The sequence below is a fragment of the Macrotis lagotis genome, chromosome 1 (assembly GCF_037893015.1).
Source record: "Macrotis lagotis isolate mMagLag1 chromosome 1, bilby.v1.9.chrom.fasta, whole genome shotgun sequence".
Classification (NCBI taxonomy): domain Eukaryota; kingdom Metazoa; phylum Chordata; class Mammalia; order Peramelemorphia; family Peramelidae; genus Macrotis; species Macrotis lagotis.
Window position 1 is genome coordinate 731942520 of NC_133658.1, and position 22514 is coordinate 731965033.

General features: G+C 35.8%; 1 pseudogene; it reads right to left on the reverse strand.

The window, feature by feature from the left end:
• Positions 1-13715: 13715 nt before the first annotated feature.
• LOC141523784 (aldo-keto reductase family 1 member B1 pseudogene) lies at positions 13716-14669 on the reverse strand (annotated as a pseudogene).
• Positions 14670-22514: the final 7845 nt, after the last annotated feature.

Here is a 22514-nt window from a genome sequence, read left to right on the forward strand (position 1 = left end):
TAAAGATACTTATATGTATTATTTCATATTGAGCTAGCAGCTTCCTCTGAGCTAAGAAATACACACACATATACATTCATACACATATATATGTATATATTATCTCCACTTATAGATGAAGAAATTGAGGTACAAAGAGTTTAAATATCTTGCCAAGTTTAAATACCTTGCCAAGGGTCAAACAGAACCAGGATTTAAGCCCAGTTGTTATCTTCTTCATCTTCAGAAGTGGTATTCTATTTATATCATGAAATATGGATCTCTCCCATTTGATGTGGTTCCATCAGGAGAGAAAAAGGAAGACGTTTTATAGAACCTAGAATAAGTTAAACTTACTACCTCCAAATCCACTTTCTTATTTCTTGTCAGTAGGAAAAAGAGGTCAGTTTTTTAAAAAAAAGCAAAGGGAATTTAACTTCTATAATATTTGAGTATTCTACATTACCGGGAGTTCTTTATTTAATGAATGAATTGCATGAATGAATGTAAGAAAGAAAAAAATGATTAAGTACTTACTCTGTGCAGAGTGTATCCTCTGTAATGGGGATACAAGTAGAAAAAACATGACAATTTCTACTTTCAAGATGCTGTGCTCTATGAGTAAAGCAGAATTATAGTAGTTCAAAAGAAATTCCAGATGTACAAAGGGAGAGAATCTACCCCATGTGATCTATTTGTGCCCTACCTGTGGTAGAGTATTCCAAGCTTATATTGTTCTGATCAGTTATATTTAGACATACTGAAACTGAACTTTAATATTTTGTCTTCTCAGAGAATGAAGGACAACAACCAATCAATCAACCAATAAGAGATACAACTCATGTAAGGTTTTAACTTTGAATCATATGGAAAGATCCAGTAATCCAATGGCAAAGCATATGATATTATTGTTTGATGTTTCCATTAATAAAACTATAACAATTTCTGTCGATGAATCAATTATGTCAGACTGTGGTTGAGAGAGGTTACTTTCCTAGGCCTTCAGTGGCTGTGGCTACTGAGAAGGTGGGGGTGTTCAATGCTCAATGAGGTAGTTAGCAAGGTTGTCTCTTGTTCCTCTATTGATAGCATTTGATTGACAGTTGATTTTGCTGCTTGTGAGGATGGTGGACTGCTTCTCCAAAGGGATTGTTTTCATGAATGAAGGCTGTGGGACTAGGCTGCAAGGAGAGATAAATATAAAGTCCTACATTTTGGTGAATTTGAGCAGCTGCTCGGGAAGATTTGAGTTCAAATCCAACCTCAGACATTTAATTGTGCTGTGCAATCCTGGGCAAATCATTTCACCTCTGTTTGCCTTAGTTTTCTTATGTCATTGTGTGAAATTATACTTTTTTTCTTGAATTCTATTTAGTTTTAAGTTCTGTAACTTCTCAAAATCAAATTTATCAAAGCTGAAAGACATTTTGTGTAGTAGATAAAGTATTGGTTTCAGATGGGTTGTTCAGGAAAGTCAAACATCTCTAGTAGGTGAGGGCTCCTTGAGCCCTCCTCAGGGTTGCTCTTGCATTTTGAGTGCCCACATTCATCCGGTTTTTACCTGTGGTTCAGAGAAACTGGGTAGAGGTCACACCCTGGTAAAACATCTCAGCAGATGGGCTAAACCAGATTGAAGTTAATCAATAGGCTTCAAACCCATCAATGAGTTTTAGGGATGATTATCCAAAGCATATGATGACTTCCTCCAGTGTAATGGTAGGATGAGAACAATTTATTTCAACTGCTATCAATTTGTTCCTGTGGCTATGTAGGCAGATGGAGCAAGTGCTATGAAGTGGTTAGAGCTTAGCCAGATATCAATTAGACCAAGGTCATCCACTACATCTCAGGTTATTGACATTCATCCTGACTTTTGTCTTTTTGTTGACTCTGGAAAAAAAGTGAATCTGATAACTTTGTACAACTCTGCCCCCCTTAAATCCAAAACAGATTCAAGACAAGACATCACTACATAGTGAATGACCAGTAGTTGGATTTGGAGTCATGAAGACCTGAATTCAAATTCTGTTTCAGTCACTTATGGACAAATCATTTAACTCTCTCAAGCTCAGTTTCTTCCTTCACAACATAATGATAATAATAGTGCCAGTAAATCTTAGGGTGTTCAGAGCTGTTATGAGAATTGAATTATCTTTTCCTGCTATACTATTTCACTGAGTTTTTCCATTAGCTCCCATGCATAGAATCATCATATCTTTATAGGTAAATTTCAGAACTATTTATCCAATCCCAACCAGTCCCTGACCTCATGTCCTGCATCTTCAACTACCTATTATTGGGAGTCTCAAACTAGATAGACATATTTAGCTCAAAATTTCCACAAATGAACCTTCCCTTCAAAATTTCCTCTCTAATTTCCTTGTTGCTGTTGAGGATACCATTCTCCTATTCACCAAAACTCAAAACCTGAATGTTACTATCTACTCTTACTCTCTCATTCTCTCTGCCATATTCAATCAGCAGTTAAGTCTAATTGATTTTACCTTCATAACATCTCTCCTAAATATTCCTTATTCTCCTCTGACACTGTCTAGTAGAGACCCTTATCACTTCTCACCTGTATTGTTACAATAGTTTGTTGGTTGATTACCCTGACTCATCTCACCATACTACAATCTCTCCTCCACTTAACTGTCAGTTTGATCTTCCTAAACCACAGGTCTGATCCTATTATCCCAATATTTGATGAATTGCAGTGACTCCTTGTTACTCCCAGAATCAAAAATAAAATCTTCTGTTTGACCCTTAAAGCTGTTCATAATCTGGCTTCCTACTAAATTTAACTTGACTTCCTTGCAATGGCACTGGCTTCCTGACTGTTCCTCAAATAAGAAACTCATCTCCAAATTGGCTGTCTCCCATGTCTTTAACTCTTTCCCTCATCTTTACTTCCTGGTATCCTTTAAGTCCTAATTAAAGTCCCACCTTCAACAAGAAATCTTTTTCAGTCCTCCTTAATCTTGTGTTTTTCCTCTAAAATTATCTTTAATTTGTCATATGAATGAATATAATGTATATAGGATTTACATATATATATATATACATACACATAGTTCCTACACAGTTATTTGAATGTTGTCTTTATTCCTTCCCACCCCATTATCTATGAAATTCTTTTTTTGTATCCCCCCAAAGCTTGACTTAGTGCCTGATATATAACAGATATTTAATAAATGCTTATTGACTTGATCTAAAATGGAATAATGTATGTAAAGCATTTGGCAATTCTTTAAGCACTAAATAAATGTTGGCTAATAATATTATTCTAAAAATATTTACTGAGTTCTCACTGGACTGGAAACAAGAGGTTATAGATTTAAAACTATAAAGACTGTCTAGTCACTTTTGAGATGAAGAAACTGAATTTAAGTAACTTGTCCAAAGTCACACACTAATAAGTATTAGAGTTGGGATGCAAACTCCATATTTCTTGACTCTAAATTCAGGGCTCTATCACTATACAGCTGTCCTGGTACCAGGTGTTTTACCAACATGCATTGGAATAAAAAGGCAATCCCTGTTGATCAAATGAGAAACTATTAAATCTTACTGCTGGAAGGGATCTTAGAAATCGTCTTATTTCTGACTTTACATTTCTCTTTATGCTTTCTCATGAAAGAACATCTCTTGATGATTTAGATAATTTTTTTCATCTCCCCAGTCCTTTTCTTAGTCCCTGAAAAGGATGGAAATTCCTTAGTGGAGAGATGGAGACATAACCATAATCAGGGCCAATATGGTTTACAAGTAAGGTTTTTATAAATAAACTTCAAGTCAAGTGAAATTCTATTCCACATCAAGGTGGATGAGTAAGAATTTCCCTTTAATATTTGTTAACCCATAACCATAGCATCTTAATGAGTATTTTCAGTGACTCATCAGGATTTTTGCACAATAATTTTCATTATAATATCTTCCTGAAACAAGGTGATTTTGTCACTCAATCTTCCAAAAGCATTAGGAACTCAACAAATGTTTGTTGAATTGGACCAAACAACAACAAGAAGCCACTAGTTTGCCAGCTGTTGTTATTAAGACAGGTGTTTGGACTACCTGGAGGGATACTTGCCTCAGCTGTCAATTTAAAGATTAAGCATTACTAGGAGTATCAGGTTATCAGAGTGCAAGTCCACATCTGGTCTTTCCATTAAGAACTGGTCAACTACCAAAGAGGAAAGAAAAATGAATTATCAGGCACAGTCATGCTATTAGATAATTGCTGATTCTGTTTGGAGAGAGGGTTGTTTGGGTGTTTGGGAGGATTTAACTCATCTGTCCAAAAAAAATGTACTGTTTTTTCAGTATTACCATGAGGGAAATGGGGTATCATAGAAATATTCTGCTCACAGGTGTTTGGTGGTCTAGATGACTTCTAAGATATTTTCCAATTCTTAGAGTCTATAAAGTATGAGATGGGGTCAACAAGTTAGATGTTTCAATCCCCATGAGAACTTTGCTTTTCTCTAACTCTGTTGAATAGAAGGGAAGAGGGTGACAATACTATTATTATTAGATCTCTGTCTTTAGTTCTCTATCAATGCAGATTAAGACTTGCTCTGCAATTTACAATTACAGATCTGACAAGTTTAAGTGACTTATAGAGCTCATAAGGTTATCTAGGCAATTTTTTTTTTTTTGCTGAATCTTAGAGCTCCTCAGGACCTTAGAGATCATCTAATACAATCCTTTCCTGCCCATTTTACAGCTAAGGAAACTGAAACTCAGGGGAGGGAAAGTGTATTGTTCAGATTAGCTTGTTGCTTGAGAAATTTGCTTTTTTGGTTACATTTGCCAATTTTTTGATTCATATGGAAAACTCCTGATGAGCAAGCTCTTTGCAAAGGGGAAGAAGCAACTACTTTGCAATTCATTGTTTTAGAGAGTTAACTAAGAGGTTATATGACTTTTCCATGGTCACACAACTAGTATGTGTTAGAGTTGGAACTTTCTAAGTGTGAAACTAGCTCTCTATCTATTTCACCAAGATGCCTTTCTACTAGACAATTATGCCTGACATTTATTTATATAGTGCCTTACAACCAGTAGCTTATTTGAAAGGTAAGTTATAACAGGAGTTATGGCTATTGGACAGATTAGGACACAGACTCAAAGATATTAAGTGACTTGCTCCAAAGTTGCGCACCTAATATTTTTCAAAGGTAAGATTTGAATCCTTGGTCTTTGCAACTCAAAGTCTATTACTCCATCCACTGTATCATCTAGTCTCTGGGGATGTCACACTCCAAACTTTTATTTCCTAAAATTGATCTTTAATTTAAGTCTTATAGGTATTACTGGTAGATTTTTTTCTCATTGGAATTTAAATCCTCACTTATCTACTCTTGTTAAAAATATGGAAATGGCACATTTCCAGATCTGATAACTTAACCCCACTTAACCCCATTGCCTTGCAAAAAAAAAACCCTAAAAAAAAAAAAGAACAGGAGCAAGGACACATCCTTGTTTCACTCCACTGGGAAATCTTGAGAGCATTATCTACTATCCAGAACTTGGGCAAGAATGTCATGAAATTGATATTACAATACTGATGAACTTCTCCTAGCAACCAAATTTGGACATAATTTCCATAAACCCTCACAAATGTTATATACAGAACTCTGATCTGTTCCTGGCACTTTTTCCTTGTTGGGCAGCAAACCCCATATCAACTGTTCCTCTACCCTTTCTGAGTCACACTGGCTCTCAGGGAGGTGACCATCTTCCAGAGGAAGGAACAGCCTATAGTAGCAATGACTAAAAGAGAAATACCCTATGATTGTCACAGGATAATCTACTACCTTTACCTGTATAGAGAGGGAAAATGAAGGCATCCTTGAATTCTTGGATGATTGCCTCTTCATGTCATGTAACCTGGAAAATTCCAGTAAGTTTGTAGGTGAAGAATGAACCCTCCCCCCCCACATACACACTTTGTAGATCTCAGCTGGAATAGAATCAGCACCAGGTGCTTTGCCACTTGAAAGGAGCCAAATGGTATTGAAGACTTCTTCAACTGGAACTTCAGCTAAGGACTGATCAACTTCAACTTGAGGTAAACTGACTTGAGGTAAACAATGACTTCAACTTGAGGTAAACAATGACTTCTGCATTGATTGATGATGGCCTGTTAAGAACACAGTGGAAGTATTTAGCTCATCTCTCTAGGATCATGTACCTATTATTAATCAATGTGGATCCATCAACACTGAGCAGTTGAGACACACCATAGGTCTTTGGTCCATAAATATCCTTCAGGTCATCATAAAAGCATTTTGGTTTGTTATTGTCTGCATAAAATTGATTTTCATCTGCCTTCTTACTGAGCCAAGAATCCTGCATCTCTCTAAGTTTTGTTTGTTCTTTTCTTTTGATGGAATTAAATGATGCTTTCTTTGAAATGGATGAAATGTCCTACTGGTAAACCCTGTGAAATTATCATTTTTCATTTAGTAACATCAAAGATATTAAAAATAAATAAACAGTGATGGAGAGTGGCTCCAACATCTGGATGAATTGAGACTCTGGGACAATAAACTCTGTTAAACAGCTTAATGTATTTAGTCTCATTTGATCTTCACAACAATGCTGGGAAATAGATTGGATGGTTCCTGTCCTTCATTGTTAAAGAAGACCAAAATGACATCAACATGTTAGAGATAAGTTAAAGTGTGTCTGACTGGGGATGACAAGTATTGATGGCTCTAGATGCAATGGATGACCTTGGCAACATCGAAATCTAACCAAGTGTTAAGCACTCAACAATGTCTGTTTCAGCTGCCTTCCTGACTTTTGAAATGAATTGTTCTCATTCACCCATTCTGCCAGTGGAAGACTTCATATGCTTGGGATAGATACTTCCCCAACTTACTGATGGGTTTGAGACCACTCAATTACCCTCAACCTGATTTGGCTCACTGCTGAAACAGTTTACTGGGGTGTTGTTGCTGTGCAGTTTCTTGAAGTCACAGGTAAGAGTTAGGTGGCTCAAGTGGACATCAAAGGTGGAAAACAGTCCTGAAAAGGACATGGTGGCCCTCACATCAGAGGTGGCAGTCTTCTTTGAAAACACCCTTTACCCCCTCTTTTAGGGTATCCATATTTTAGATGAGGACACTAATGTAAATAGAAGCTGAGTGACTTAGTCGGGGTCATACAAGTAGTAAATATCCAAGAAGGGATTTGAACTCAGATCTTCCAGAATGCAAGTCCTTTTCTTTTACCCATTGTGATACCTACTTGTCTAGTTAGAGTATGAGCTCCTTGAAATTGTCCTGTGTTTTTTTTTTTAAATTTGGATCCTTAGTATTTAGTGTAGAGAAATTGCTTAAATAAATGCCATCTCAACCATTATTTCATATGACATGCTCTCTGGTTGCTTTTCTATAGATATTCCACAGTTTATTAATTTTCTCTTTAAAATGTAACTTCTATAACTGAACACATTACTCTATATTTGATCTGACTGGAGCAGAATTCAATAGCATTATCACTTCTCTAGATCTGAATACCTTATTGAGTCCTAAAAATGAAATTGGATTTGGGCGAGGGGAGGAGGGCAGCCATATAACTTCATGACACTGAGTTTTGCATTTCACTGATATCCTCAGATATTTTTCAAGTAAGGTGCTATTTAACCATACCTTCCCAATCTTGTACTTATAAAGCTGAAATTTTTGGACTTGTGGAAGATTTTAATGTATCTATATTGTTTCACCTTATTCAATTTGGTTCAATGCTGTAGCCTATGAAGTTTGAGTTTTGTTTTGTTTTTGTTTGTTTTTTGAGGCAATCAGGGTTACGTGGCTTGCCCAGTCTAGTAAGTATCTAAAGCTCAATTTGAACTTGGCTCCTCCTGAATCTATTCACTACTCAACTTCTATCCACAGTGCCCCCTAGATGTCCTTAGAAATTATTTTGAATCCTGACTTTGTCATCCAATATGTTAGTTATCCTTTCTAGTTTTGTATCACCTGAAATTCTGATAAACATACTATCTATATACCTGTATCTAAATCATGGTTAAAAATGTTAAACATCAGAGAGCTGAACAAAGATTCTGGTCAGACTCATTTATTGGTTCCTTTTATATTAGGATAATAATACCTACCTTATTATGCTGTTGTAAATAGTAAAATGAGATAATATACATATACAACCCACCAGGGACTACTTTTTCACCTTCCATTTGCATTGGTGACTTAAGTTCTAGAAGTAACACTGTAAGCCAGGGTTTCTAATATTGTTACTCATAAGCCCCTAGTAGTGTGCTTTCCTTTGATCATCAGCCAGTATCTTCAATTAGGTTTTAGAAAAAAGGCTTTTAACTAAGGTGATATAATAAGAACAGATGCTATAAAACATATTCCAAAAGTCTGCAGTATATCTCTTACCAAGAATAAAGTCAGAAAATGAGTTCTAATTGAAGAGTACAAATTGCGTGAAAGGGTAAACTTCACTGATAAACTTCTGATAAATGAAACACTTTTCTTCCATTATATAATCTTCATGAAAGTTCCCTGATGGACTCTGAGAATTGTTACCTTTGAAGATTTCACAGCCTGTATTTTGTAAGGACCAACTCTGGTCGTGGGTAATATTTACATATTATATGTAGATATAGATATATAAAGCACTTCTCAAATTTTAAGTCTCATATATATACATGTTAATAATTATTATCATTGTTATCACTATTACTGAGTTTAGCTAACTGTATCTGAATTTTGTATCTGAATTTTCAATAAGTAGGGAGTTCAGGATAGTAGAAAGAACATCAAATTTTGATACTGATAATTTGAATTTAAATTCTAACTCCTCCACTTCTTTTCCAGAGGACACCTTGGTTAAATCACTTCATATTTGTGATCATTATTTTATATGAAGCAAAGTTCATATTTTATATGAACTCAAAGTTCAGTATTTTGAGTTAGAAAACCTGAATTTGAAGACTGGTTCTGTAATTTACTACTTATGTGACAAGGGGACAAATCTCTTCTGTACTCTGGTATCTTAATTGCTTCATAAGTAGCATGAGAAAATTCAACTGTTAGATTGTCTTGAATTTTCCTTGCAGCTTTAAGTAGACTGTGTTTCTTTGGTATCCTCTCATTCTTTTTTACCTTGACCCTGTTCCTAGAGTACTCCAGTTGGGTGTGCTTAATCTCACTTAAGTTTTCTCTCTTGGTTGTCATATCTCTTTTCTCCCTCCATCAAAGCATATATTCAAGTAACCTATTACTTCAGGACCCTGCTCATTCTATTAGGAGGACCCTGCTCATTCTATTAGGGGTCAGTGGTTGGTCATAGGTTATTCAATCAGATTTTGTTATTTCCCATGGTGTGTATGTCCTCTATTTTGTGACTATAACCTATAAAATGCAATTTTATTATAAAGTGTAATAATTATTTAATGTGGTTGAAATGAAGATTTACATAAGAGGCTCTTAAGGAGGTCAGATAGGAAGTATTTTCTGACAGGGGTTCTTTTTTTTTAAATTGTGTCCTTTTAATTTTAAAAAAATATTCTATTAGTTTTCCCATTATATACAATAGTAGTTTCTACCTATCATTTTTTGTAAGGTTTTGAATTTTACAATCTTTCCCCTACCCCCTTCCCTCCCCCCACCCCCACAGAAGGCAGTCTGATAATCTTTACATTGTTTCCATGCTATACATTGATTGAAATTGAATGTATTGGGAGAAAAATCATATCCTTGAGAAGAAAATGAAATATTAGAGATAGCAAAATGATGTACATAAGACACTTAAAAACAATTAAAGGTAATAGATTTGGTCTTTGTTTAAGCTCTACAATTCTTTCTCTGGATACAGGTGGTATTCTCCATAGCAGGTACTCCAAAATTGTCCCTTATTATTGCACTGATGGAATGAGCAAGTTCATTAAGGCTGATCATCACCTCCATGTTGCTGTTAGGATGTATAATGTTCTTATGGTTCTGCTCATCTCACTCAATATCAGTTCATGCAAGTCTTTCCAGGCTTCTATGAAATCCCATCCCTCTTAATTTCTAATAGAATAATAGTGTTCCATAGCATACATATTACCATAGTTTGTTCAGCCATTCCCCAATTGATGGACATTCACTCAATTTCCAATTCTTTGCCACAAACAGGGCTGCTATGAATATTTTTGTACAAGTGATATTTTTACTCTTTTTCATGATCTCCTCAGGGTATAGACCCAGTAGTGGTATTGCTGGATCAAAGGGTATGCTCATTTTTGTTGCCCTTTGGGGGTAGTTCCAAATTGCTCTCCAGAAAGGTAGGATGAGTTCACAGCTCCACCAACAATGTATTAGTGTCCCAGATTTCCTACAGCCCTTCCAACATTGAATATTATCCTTTCTGGTTATATTGGCCAATCTAATAGGTGTGAGGTGGTACCTCAGAGATGCTTTAATTTGCATTTCTCTAATCAGTAATGATTTAGAGCAATTTTTCATATGACTATGGATAGCTTTGATTTTCTCACCTGTAAATTGCCTTTGCATATCCTTTGACTATTTGTCAATTGGGGAGTGGCTTGTTTTTTTTATAAATGGATTCAGTTTGGGTGGCTAGGTGGTTGGGCGGCTAAGTGGTGCAGTGGATAGAGCATTGGCCCTGGAGTCAGTAGTACCTGGGTTCAAATCTGGTCTCAGACACTTAATAATTACCTATGTGTGTGGCCTTGGGCAAGCTACTTAACCCCATTTGCCTTGCAAAAAAACCTAAAAAAAAATGGATTCAGTTCTTTGTATATTTTAGAAATGAGTCCTTTGTCAGAAATACTAGTTATAAAAATCGTTTCCCAATTTACCTTTCTTTTGATCTTGGTTGCAGTGGTTTTATTTGTGTAAAAGCTTTTTAATTTAATGTAATCTTGTCTAATTGTTTTTAATGATGTTCTCCATCTCTTCCTTGGTCATAAACTGCATCCCTTTCCACAGATCTGACAGATAAACCATTCTTTGATCTCCTAGTTTGCTTATAATATTGTCTTATATGTCTAAATATTTTATCCATTTTGATCTTATCTTGATATAGATGTGAGATGTTGGGCTAATCCAAGTTTCTGTCACACTGATTTCAATTTTCCCAACAGTTTTTATCCAAGAGAGAATTCTTATCCCTGAAACTGGATTCATTGGGTTTATCAAACAGCAGATTACTATAATCATTTCCTGCTGTCTCTTTTGCACCTAATCTATTCCACTGACCACCACTCTATTTTTTAGTTAATACTAGACAGTTTTAATGACTAATGCATTATAATATAATTTTAGATTTGATAAGGCTAAACTACCTTCTTTTGCACTTTTTTTTTCATTAAATCCCTGGATATTATTGACTTTTTGTTTCTCCATATGAATTTAGTTGCAATTTTTTCTAGCTAATAAAAGTAGCTAAGGCACTAAATAAGTTGTTTAATTTAGGTAGAATTGTCATTTTTATTATATTAGCTTGGCCTACCCATGAGCCATTAATATTTGTCCAGTTATTTAAATTTGATTTTATTTGTGTGAAAAGTATTTTATAGTTGTTTTCATAGAGTTTCTGAGTCTGCTTTGGCAGGTAGATTTCGAAGTATTTTATATTGTCTGAAGTTACTTTAAATGTAATTTCCTTTTCTATCTCTTGCTGCTGTTTTTTGCTAGTAATATATAAAAATGCTTAGGATTTATGTGGGTTTATTTTTTATTCTGTGACTTTGCTAAAGTTACTAATTGTTTCTAGTAGTTTTTTAGATGATTTTATAGGATTCTCTAGGTATAACATCATGTCATTTGCAAAGAGTGAGAGTTTTTCTTTTTCCTTCCCAATTCTAATTCCTTCAATTTCTTTTTATTCTCTTATTGATGAAGCTAACAATTCTAATACAATATTAAATAGTAGTGGTGATAACAGGCATCCTTGTTTCACTGCTGATCTTATTAGGAATGACTCTAGCTTATCTTCATTGCATGTAATGCTTGTTGATGGTTTTAGATAGATACTGCTTATTATTCTAAGGAATAATCCATTTTTTCTGTGCTCTCTAGTGTTTTTAGTAGGAATGGGTGCTGTATTTTGGTCAAAGGTTTTTTCAGCATCTATTGAGATAATAATATGATTTCTATTAGCTTTGTTATTGATATAGTCAATTATACTAACATTTTCCTAATATTGAACCAATCTTGCATTCCTAGGATAAATCCTGCTTGGTCATAGTGTATTATCCTATTGATAACTTGTAATTGCTTTGCTAAGATTTTATTTAAGGTTTTTGCATCTATATTCATTAGGAAAATTGGTCTCTAATTTTCTTTCTCTGTTTAGACTTTTCCAGATTTAGATATCAGCACCATAATGGTGTCATAGAAGGAGTTAAGCAGAGTTCTATCTTCACCTATTTTTCCAAAGTATTTATATCGGATTGGAACCAATTATTCCTTAAATGCTTGATAGAATTCACTTGTGAATCCATCTGGCCCTGGAGATTTTTTCTTAGGGAGTTTAATGATAGCTTGTTGAATTTCTTTTTCTGAGATAGGGTTATTTAGGTATTTAATTTCCTCTTCATTTAACCTGGGCAATTTATGTATTTTTAGGGGGTTTTTTTTGCAAGGCAGTGGGGTTAAGTGGCTTGTCCAAGGCCACACAGCTAGGTGATTATTAAGTGTCTGAGGCTGTCTTTGAACTCAGGTACTCTTGACTCCAGGGTCGGTACTCTATCCACTGCACCACCTAGATGCCCCGGCAACTTATATTTTCATAATATTTATCATTTCACTTAGATTATCAAATTTATTGGCATACTGTTGGGCAAAATAATTATTATTTGACTTTTGTCCTTATTGGTAGTGAGTTCACCTTTTTATTTATGTTAATAGTAATTTGATTTTCTTTTTTTTTATCAAATTGACCAGAGGTTTATCAATTTAATTTTTTTTCATAAAACCAACTCTTGGTTTTATTTATTAGTTCAATAGTTTTCTTGTTTTCAATTTTATTAATTTCTCTTTTAATTTTTAGAATTTCTAATTTGGTATTTAATTGGGGGGGTTGATTTGTTCTTTCTTTAATTTTTTAGTTGTATGCTTAGGTCATTGATTTCCTCTTTCTCTATTTTATTCATGTAAGAAGTTAAAAATGTAATATATTCCCTAATAACTGCTTTGGCTGTATCCCATAAGTTTTGGTATGTCTCGTTATTGTCATTATCTAGGATTAATTTATTAATTTTCTATATAATTTGTTGTTTGATTCATTCATTCTTTAAAATGAGGTTATTTAGGTTCCAATTCGTTTTAGGTCTGCCTCTCCATGGCCCATTATTGCATGTGATTTTTATTGCATTATGATCAGAGAAGAGGTATTCACTATTTCTGATTCTCTGCACTTGATTATAAGGTTTTTATGCCCTAGTACATGGTCAATTTTTTTTAATGTGGAAGATATTCTTTTAACTTAAAGCAACAAGTTAGGTTTACAACTTCAAGCAGATGAAATCTACTAGTTACTAAAAGAAAATAATTCTAGTTTACAGAGTCCATCTGGGGAGGCATCTAGGGAGGAGGTAGTCATTCTGGATTCCTCCTAGCTGGGCAAGAAAGAAGGTCCAGAAAATCAGGAGCTACTTGAATAAGCTGAGACACAACTTGCCATGGTAAGTAAGCACAACTGAAAGCATCAGGAGACTGTCATCAGACCCTGCACAGCAACCAGTCAACACTTCAAAATGGGGTGTTAAAGGGGTAATATTTGTCAGTAACAGCATTGTACAAGGCACAGACTCTCCGGTCTTGGTTGAAGCTGAGTATAGTTGACATCTCCTCATCAGTCAACTCAAAGTCAAACACCTGAAAGTTCTCAGCAATTTGAGCTGAGGTGACTGACTTGGGGATCACAACCACTTGTCTCTGGATGTGAAACCTGATCAGAACCTGGACTGTGGTTTTTTGTGTGTGCTTTGCTTCAATGGCCTGGATCCTAGAGTCATTCAAGAGAGAAGGTTCCTCTGACTTGACCCATGGCCAATCTGGAGAACCAAGGGGACTGTAGGCTGTCACTGCAATGCCCTTGGACTGGCAATATGCAATCAGCTTCTCTTAGGTGAGATAGGGATAGCACTCGATCTGGTAAACTGCTGGCTCATGCTTCAGCCCCAGCTTGTTCAAGAGCTTTACAATCTGGAAGTGGTTGAAGTTGGAGACTCCAGTGACATTGACTAATCCCACATCCACCAATTCTTCTGTGCTCATCCATGAGTCCACATAGTTTGTGTTACTGGGAACCATATTGCCCTTGTTATCCAGTGGGAAATGATCCTTTCTGCTCTTAAATCCTGTAGGCTAATGAACAAGGTAGAGATCCAAGTAATCCAGTTTCAAGTCACTCAGAGTTTTCTGACAGGCTGATTTAACCAAGCTTGTATTGTGGTAGGTGCACCACAGCTTGCTAACAATGAAGAGATCTTCCCTTTTGATAACATTCACTTTGATCTTCTCTTGGATGGCCTGACCCACTTCACTTTCATTCTGGTAGACATGGGCACAGTCAGTGTGGCGATATCCAATATCAATTGCAATCTTCAATGCATTAGCCACTTGGCCTGGAGGTGACTTCTGAGTGTCCAGGCCCAGGCTGAGCATCTTTGCTTTGTTCTTCAGCACAAAGAAGGTAACCATATTGTTCCAGCCTGGCAGAAGACAGTCCAGCCCATAAATGTAACTACTGGACCAACACCAAGTCAACATGGCCTACATGGTCAATTTTTGTGTAAGTGCCATGTACTAAAGAAAAAAGTATATTCCTTTCTATCCCCATTCAATTTTCTCCAAAGGTCTAGCATGTCTAGGTTTTCTAACATTGCATTTACCTCCTTAACTTCCTTCTTGTTTATTTTGTGGTTAGATTTATCTAAATCTGAGAGAGGGAGGTTGAGATCTCCCACCAATAGAGTTTTACTGATTATATCTTCCTGTAACTCATTCAGTTTCTCCTCTAAGAATTTGGATGCTATATCACTTGGTGCATACATATTTAGTATTGAAATTACTTCATTATCTATGGTATCTTTTAAGAGGATATAGTTTCCTTCCTTATCTCTTTTAGTGAGATTATTTTAGTGCTACTTTGTCTGAGATAAGTATGGCTACCCCTGCCTTTTTTCACTTTGGCTGAAGCAAAATATAATCTGCTTAAATCTTTTACTTTTACTCTATTTGTATCTCTCTACTTCAGATGAATTTCTTGTAAGCAGCATATTGTGGGATTCTGATTTTTAATCCACGCTGCTATCTACTTACATTTTATGGGAGAGTTCATCCCATTCACATTCAAAGTTATAATTACTAATTCTTTATTGCCCTCCATGCTATCTTCTCTCTGTTTGTATTTTTCGGTATTTTGCTCCTGAATACCACCTCCTTCAGTGTGTTTGCCCCTTTTATCCACCCCTCCCCATCTTTCCCCTTTCCCTTTGCCCCTTCTTCCTTTCCTTCCTTCTGTTAGTTCCCCTTTTCCTCCCCTTCCCCCTTTTAATATTTGAAAGGTAAGATAAGTTTCTATTTTTAAATTTCTTTTAATTTATTGAAGGCAATGGGATTAAGTGACTTGCCCAAGGTCACACAGCCAGGAAATAAAGTGTCTCAGGCTGAATTTGAACTCAGGTCCTCCTGACTCCAGGGTGGGTGCTCTATCCACTGCACCAACCTAGCTGCCCCATAAGATAAGTTTTTTTTAACTTAACTGTGTGTGTCTAAATTAATTCTTCTTTGAGTCAAATATGATGAGAGTAAGATTCAGGCAGTTCTCAGCTCCTCCCTTCTTCCCTTGCAATATTGCAATAGGTCCTTGGTACCTCTTCATGTAATATTATTTACCTTATTCAATTTCCTCCATCCTTCCATCTCTTCACTGTCCCCCCCTTTTTAAGGAGATATTGTTTTCAAATCATTCTATCTGCATCACAGAAAAGTCATGAGTGTCCATTATTATCAAGAGTTATGAGAATCTTTCTCTTGGGTAGGGATATTACCAATTTCATTTTATTGGATAGCAATTTTTCTTTTTTCCCTTTTTTCCATTTTCAAAGGTGTCTCTTGAGTCTCCTGTTTGAAGTCCAAATTTTCTATTTAGCTCTGATCTTTTTATCAGGAAAAGTTGGAAGTCTCCTATTTCATTAAATGTCCATCTTTTTCCCTGGAAGAGAAGGCTCAGTTTTGCAGGATAATGAATTCTTGGCTGCATTCCAAGTTCCTTTGTTTTCAGAATATTGTATTCCAGGCCCTTTGAACTCTTAATGTTGATGCAGCCATTTCTTATGCAATCCTTATTGTGGGTCCTTGGCATCTAAATTATTTCTTTCTAGTTGCTTGCAGGACTTTCTCTTCAATCTGATAATTCTGGAATTTGGCCACAATATTCCTTGGTATTTTCATTTTGGGATCCCTTTCAAGAGGGGATTGATGTATGCTTTCAGTAACTATTTTGCCCTTGGTTCTATTATATCAGGGCAATTTTCCTCCAAAAGATCCTGAAATATTGAGTCCAGGCCTTTTTTTTTTAATTATCCTCAATGTGTTCAAGAAGTACAATGATTTTTAAGTTGTCTCCTCTGGGTCTATTCTCTAGGTCAGCAGTTTTGCCAATGAGTTATTTTATGTTTTCTTCTATTTTTTTCAATTTGTTGGATTTGTTTAAAATATTCTTGTTGTCACATGAAGTCATTAATTTCCACAGATTCCATTCTTTTTTTTTAGAGAAGAATATTCTTCATTTACCTTGAACAACTCCTTTTCCAATTGGTCATTTCTATTTTTGAAGGAGTTTTCTTTGTCCAATTGTGTTTTTTTGAGAATTATTTTCCTTTTGCACTTGCTAATTGTATTTTCTAAGGATTTTTTCTTATTGAAAGGTGTTATTTTTCTCTTGTAAGGTATTAATTTTCCCTTGGGTTTTTCCCCAATTTTTCAATTGACTTTTAAACTCCTCTTGAGTTTCTTTTCCCAATTTTTCCAATTGATTTTTAGGGGTTTTTTTGCAAGGAAAATGGGGTTAAGTGGCTTGCCCAAGGCCACACAGCTAGGTAATTATTAAGTGTCTGAGACCAGATTTGAACCCAGGTCCTCCTGACTCCAGGGCCGGTGCTTTATCCACTATGCCACCTAGCCTCCCCTCCAATTGATTTTTAAATTTCTTCCTTATCTCTTCTAAGAAGTCTTTCTGGGCTAGAGACCAATTCACATTCTCCTCAGAAGGTCTAGCCCTCTGAGTTATGGTCTTTGTCTTCCTGGTAGTTTTCAGTGGAACACTCCCCTCAATCTTGCTGGCCTTTCTTCATTTTCCTAGGATCTTGTGCTGGGGAGGGGCTGGTTCACAGACCTTTGGTTTTGAAAATCCTAGAGGTTTTGCTCACTGGGCTTAGTAACTCCAAGTGGGCGGGGCATTAGGCGGTGCTAGACACTTTCTCTAGGGTGTTTGTGACCTTGATTTCTGGCCCACTCCCTAAACCTGGGGGAGGGAGCAGCAGGTCTGAATTATCCTTGAAAAAATGTATGCTGGGTCCTTGGGTTATATAGTTAATCTCATTATTCACTCAGTACTTAGAGAGATCTGCTGTCCACACCTGAAACTAAGGGGGTGGGGAGGTTATTACTGTGTTTGCTCTGGGAAGAGTCCCTTTCTCTCACAGGGACGGGGAAGCTCAACTGGAAACATGTGGACTCTGTTGAAAATATGGTGCATGTAGCCCTGGTTTTCTAGGCTAGTGGAACTAACCAGATTGATGTCTAGCTGCTGTTCTGGAACTCTCCCTCTGACCTCATTGGAGCTCTCCTGCCTGATTACAAAGCCAATAGCTTCCCCACCTATTCTGAGGTTAGTCCTGGATTTCACCCTACTGTCCCACTCTCTGCTCTCTGCCCCTGGCTCACCTGTATTCCCATGAGACAGACCTTGTTGGTAGATGTTCATCTCTGTTGCTCTTTTTGGATTTTATGGATTTGAATTCTGTCAAGAATCTTGATTCATATTTGTTCTGAGGGAAAACCAGGAGACCTTAGGACAGTGTCTGGCTTCTCTCCACCATCTTGGCCAGAAGTCTCCAATGTACAGGGGTTCTTTTTTAAGTTCTGGGATAAATCATTTGTTTTTTCAAAGCATATTTTGAAAATCATACCCCCTTTTATGGTACTATAAAAATTTTTGGCCTTTAAGTGTGTAGCAAAGTTGATGAGGCTGACCAACACCCCACTTGTAGGTCACCCCTCAGCTTGAAATTTTATTTGTTTCTATAGTTAATCTTATCATCCAAATTCTAGAAAAATTCAGGGAATGTTTGAGATCTTTCCCTCTCTCATCATAAATAATTAATTAAATAATAAGAATTACTCCATCTTAATTCATTTGAGAGGAAAATCACTCTGAAGAAGGGGCCCACCTTTCTCATCGCCACACCAGATGTCACCAGGTACAAGCCTGAGTGGGACAACACCTCCCAGACCATTCTGGTCTTGCTTCCAATCCAGCTCTTGCAGTCAGGGAAATGATTTTTGTGGAAAAGGGACTAGCCATCCCATCATCTGCTAACTAACTGTCACATATAGAAACAATGAGGCCATCTTCAACTGAAATAGCAAGGCATCCTGAGGGAAAGGGAGAGGGGCAACATGTACTTGGCAAGTCAAACCCCCATTATTTTGACCAGTAACTTACTTCAAACTCCAATGGAGATACCCCAGGACCCTAATAGCAGTGCACTCCCCCCCCAAATCACCAGACTTCCTTTGAGCTCAAACTTTATCCTAGAAAGGATACAACCTTTATTTTAGAAAGCAACCCCTGTGAAACTACAGCTTGACAATTGCTCCTATAGCTGCTACAGCCACAGTTACTGAAGACTCAAAGAAGAATGTTTTTGTAACAATAGTATTGTCAAATGGTCCAATATCAGGGATTGATACACATACACACACACATACATATATATGCATATATATCAATGGAAATGACTTTATCAGAAGATTTTATCAGTGGAAATGACTTTAAAGAAGAGGCATTATCAGTTGCCTTGCTTTTGTGCTCTAAAGACCATAGTCCCTTTCCATCTGTATATAATAGGAGCTTAATAATGTTTGTTAAATTAAGCTGTGTTAATAATGTGGGATCACAGGATTTAGGGCTGAAAGGGACCTTATAGATTTGACTACATGATATTACAGATGAGGCATCTGAGATTCAGGTAATTTATACAAGATGATGTAGATAATAAATTGCAGGATCAAGATTTTAACTCAGGTCTCTGATTGAAAATTCAGAGTTCCAAGGAAAGGAGGTAAAGAGCAGGTAAATTTAGGTAAAGAGCAAGACTTGCAATTACATATGCTGTGTGTGCTCAAATTTAGCTATCTTATGTATTATATATGCATGTATATTTATTTATCCAGCACATAAAATATTAGAGTTGGTCTATAAGTACTTAGAATAGATAGTTGTCTCTAGGGTTTTATTTGAGGAAGAAAGAAAAGGCCCACACATTATCATCATGAAATAATTATCAATCTGTAGCTTCTAAACAGATACCTAAAATTCTACTTTTTATGATTTGTTCCATTGGGTTAAGAATTACTTTATGTATTCTCTGAAGGAATTAATAAATTAAGCTAGTATCTATCAGTAGAATTTCATTGTGAATTCACTTATCAGATTGATTTCTTCAATACTAAAGGTCCCCAGGACCATAGAAACAGATAATCTTAGGGTTGAATAGGACCTTGATTGCTCTACTGCCCACTTAAATCATGAATCTCATCTATAATATCCTTAGAGATAATCATTCAGGCTCTGTTATTGGAAATAAAGCTGGTTGGGTAGATGGGAGCCAGAGTGGTGGCTTTGCACACCGGGTTGATAAATTCATATTTAATCTTATGACCAATAGCAAGTCAATGAAAATTTTGAACAGGGGAGTAACTTCTTTATAGATGATATCCTTCTTCATCTAATGCCATCCTGGGTTTTCAGGTCTTGAAGTAAAAGAAAAATATCTGGATCATTCTAGGATCTCAAAAAAAAAAACTCCTAACAAGTGAACATGTCATTTCAACTCACCCCTCTAGGACTGATAGAATATAAGTTGCTTGAGGGCAGGGCTCATCTAATTTTTGCCTTTCTAATCCTAGCAATATAGCAGTAGAAGTTTAATAAATACTTGGAGATTGATTGATTGATAGGAACCATGTTAAAAGCTGCTATAGATGTGAAACAGTAAGCTCATGGAATTGTAATCCTAGTTTAAAAATCATTAACCAAATGTACCTATGCCAGTCAATTTTGTGCTAAGCATTCACTAGACCACAAAATATCTAACAGACTTTGTTGTTAGCCTTTCAAAAAGTATTCATTTCCTAAGTTCATAGAATTTTAAACTTTAAGGAACCCTTAAATCACTTAGATTTGTACATTTTTCAGCTTTATGAAATAGAGATTGTGTGTCATTTACTCATCCCTTCAATCAACAAACATTATTAAATTGTTCCTTTAGCCAAGAGTATTACTCCCTTCTTTTTACATATAGGGAAATTAAGACCTAAAGAAATTATTAAAGGCAGTGGTCTGGCTGTATTATTTCTTACTTTTTAAATGTACAAGTCTTGTTTACTTAACTTGATTATGCAACCTTGGAAGTCAGGATTATGATTTATGCCTTGGTATGCCCATAAAACCTGCTGTAGTAAGGGACTATTTGTGGCAAGCAATAATTTTGATGTTTTATTTTGTGACAGAATGCTCATATTATTTTCTACTGATATTAGGAGGACTCAGAAAATCTGACCTTGAGCAGATGAAATCAGATTATACTGGGTTATCCATCTTTAATTCATTCTGTCAGTCCAGTCCTGGACTTTATGCTCCAGTTTCATTGTTCTCTTTTGTTGCATTTTTCATCCTGTAATTTTAAAGAACAAGCATTGTTCCAAAGAAAAATGCAAAAAAAAGCTCTTAAAGAGTTCACTTCAATGAAAGCTAGAAATATTGTAGTGACAGTGCTACAAGAACTGACAAATTGTTGCTTCTAAACAACTTAATCAATATTCAGAAAACAAGATCTTCAGAGGTACCTGTCAATTTGAGAAGATGCTACTGATTCCTGAACAATGTAGCACAGGCTTCTTAAAGATGAAAGAACAGCAAGAAGACCAGTAAAACAAACAAAATCAGCTGCGAACTGTTGCCAGAAAGAAAGGATGCATGCAATGGGCAAGACAACACAAAGACTAGAATCTTGAAGACTGGAAAAGAAAAAAAAAGAAAGATAATTTCTATTGATAAACCCTCCTTTTTCACTCAAAGATAGACCAAAACTATTGTCAAAAAGTCCAGATGAACCTGTAAGATTGGGGCATCTTCATCAGACTATAAAGCATGAACCCCCAAAATGCTTTAAGGATTTTAAAAAAATTTCCAGCAGGCCTGAAAGTTTTGTCCCTATTGAGAGAATGATGAACCTGTTAAATATCTTGTTAGACTGAACAGAGAAAATGTACCAGAATATAGAAATTCCCAAATGGAGGTGATATACTTCTATATGGCCTTAGGCCCTCTGTGATGAAAAGTGAAGAAATTTTTCAAGTGATGAAAGTAAACATGCTCAAATGACCTGGGAGCTCACCTGTTTGAAAACTAATTAAAAACAATATTTATAATCAGTACTAGACTTGGAAAAATGGGCCATTGTCAAAGTAACACTAATATCTAATATGATAAATTTGGTTTAAGGTTGGAAATTTTTATTATTGTTATTTTTTTAGTTTTTGCAAGGAAAGAGGGTTAAGTGATTTGCCCAAGATCACACAGCTAGGTAACTATTAAGTGTCTGAAGTCACATTTGAACTCAGGTCCTCCTGACTCCAGACCCAGTATTTTATCCACTGCACCACCTAGATGCCCAAAGGTTGGAAAATTTTTAAAATGTTTCAAAATCTTGTGAGCTCAGTGCCATATAATACAAAAAAGTGATTTACAAAAGGTTGATAGTTTATATTGAATATATCCTAAAAGACATAAAGATTTTAAGGTTTATTTTATGTCAATAATTAATTAATATACATAATGCTAAAACATACTATAAGGGCTCAATGGAGGGCAACTAGGTGGTACAGTAGATAGATAGAATACCTGACCTAGAATCCAGAAGACCTGAGTTTAAATTCATCCTTAAATTTCCTTACCAAGTAACCCTGGGCAAATCGCTCAATCCTCTATTTCCCTCAGTTCTTCATCTGTAAAATGAACTGAAGAAGGAAATAGGAAACTACTCCGATATCTCTATCAAGAAAATCTTAAATGGGGTCTCAAAGAGTAGCAATAACTAAAACAATTGAACAACCAAAAGGGTTCAATAAATGTTGATTCAAAGCAATTTCTTCAAATGCATTTTAACTATGTGCCTGTGATAAGAGGCATCACACTATAAAAAAATAGAGTACTGGACCAAAAGTCTGAACAGTTGTAGTTTTAAATTCCACTTC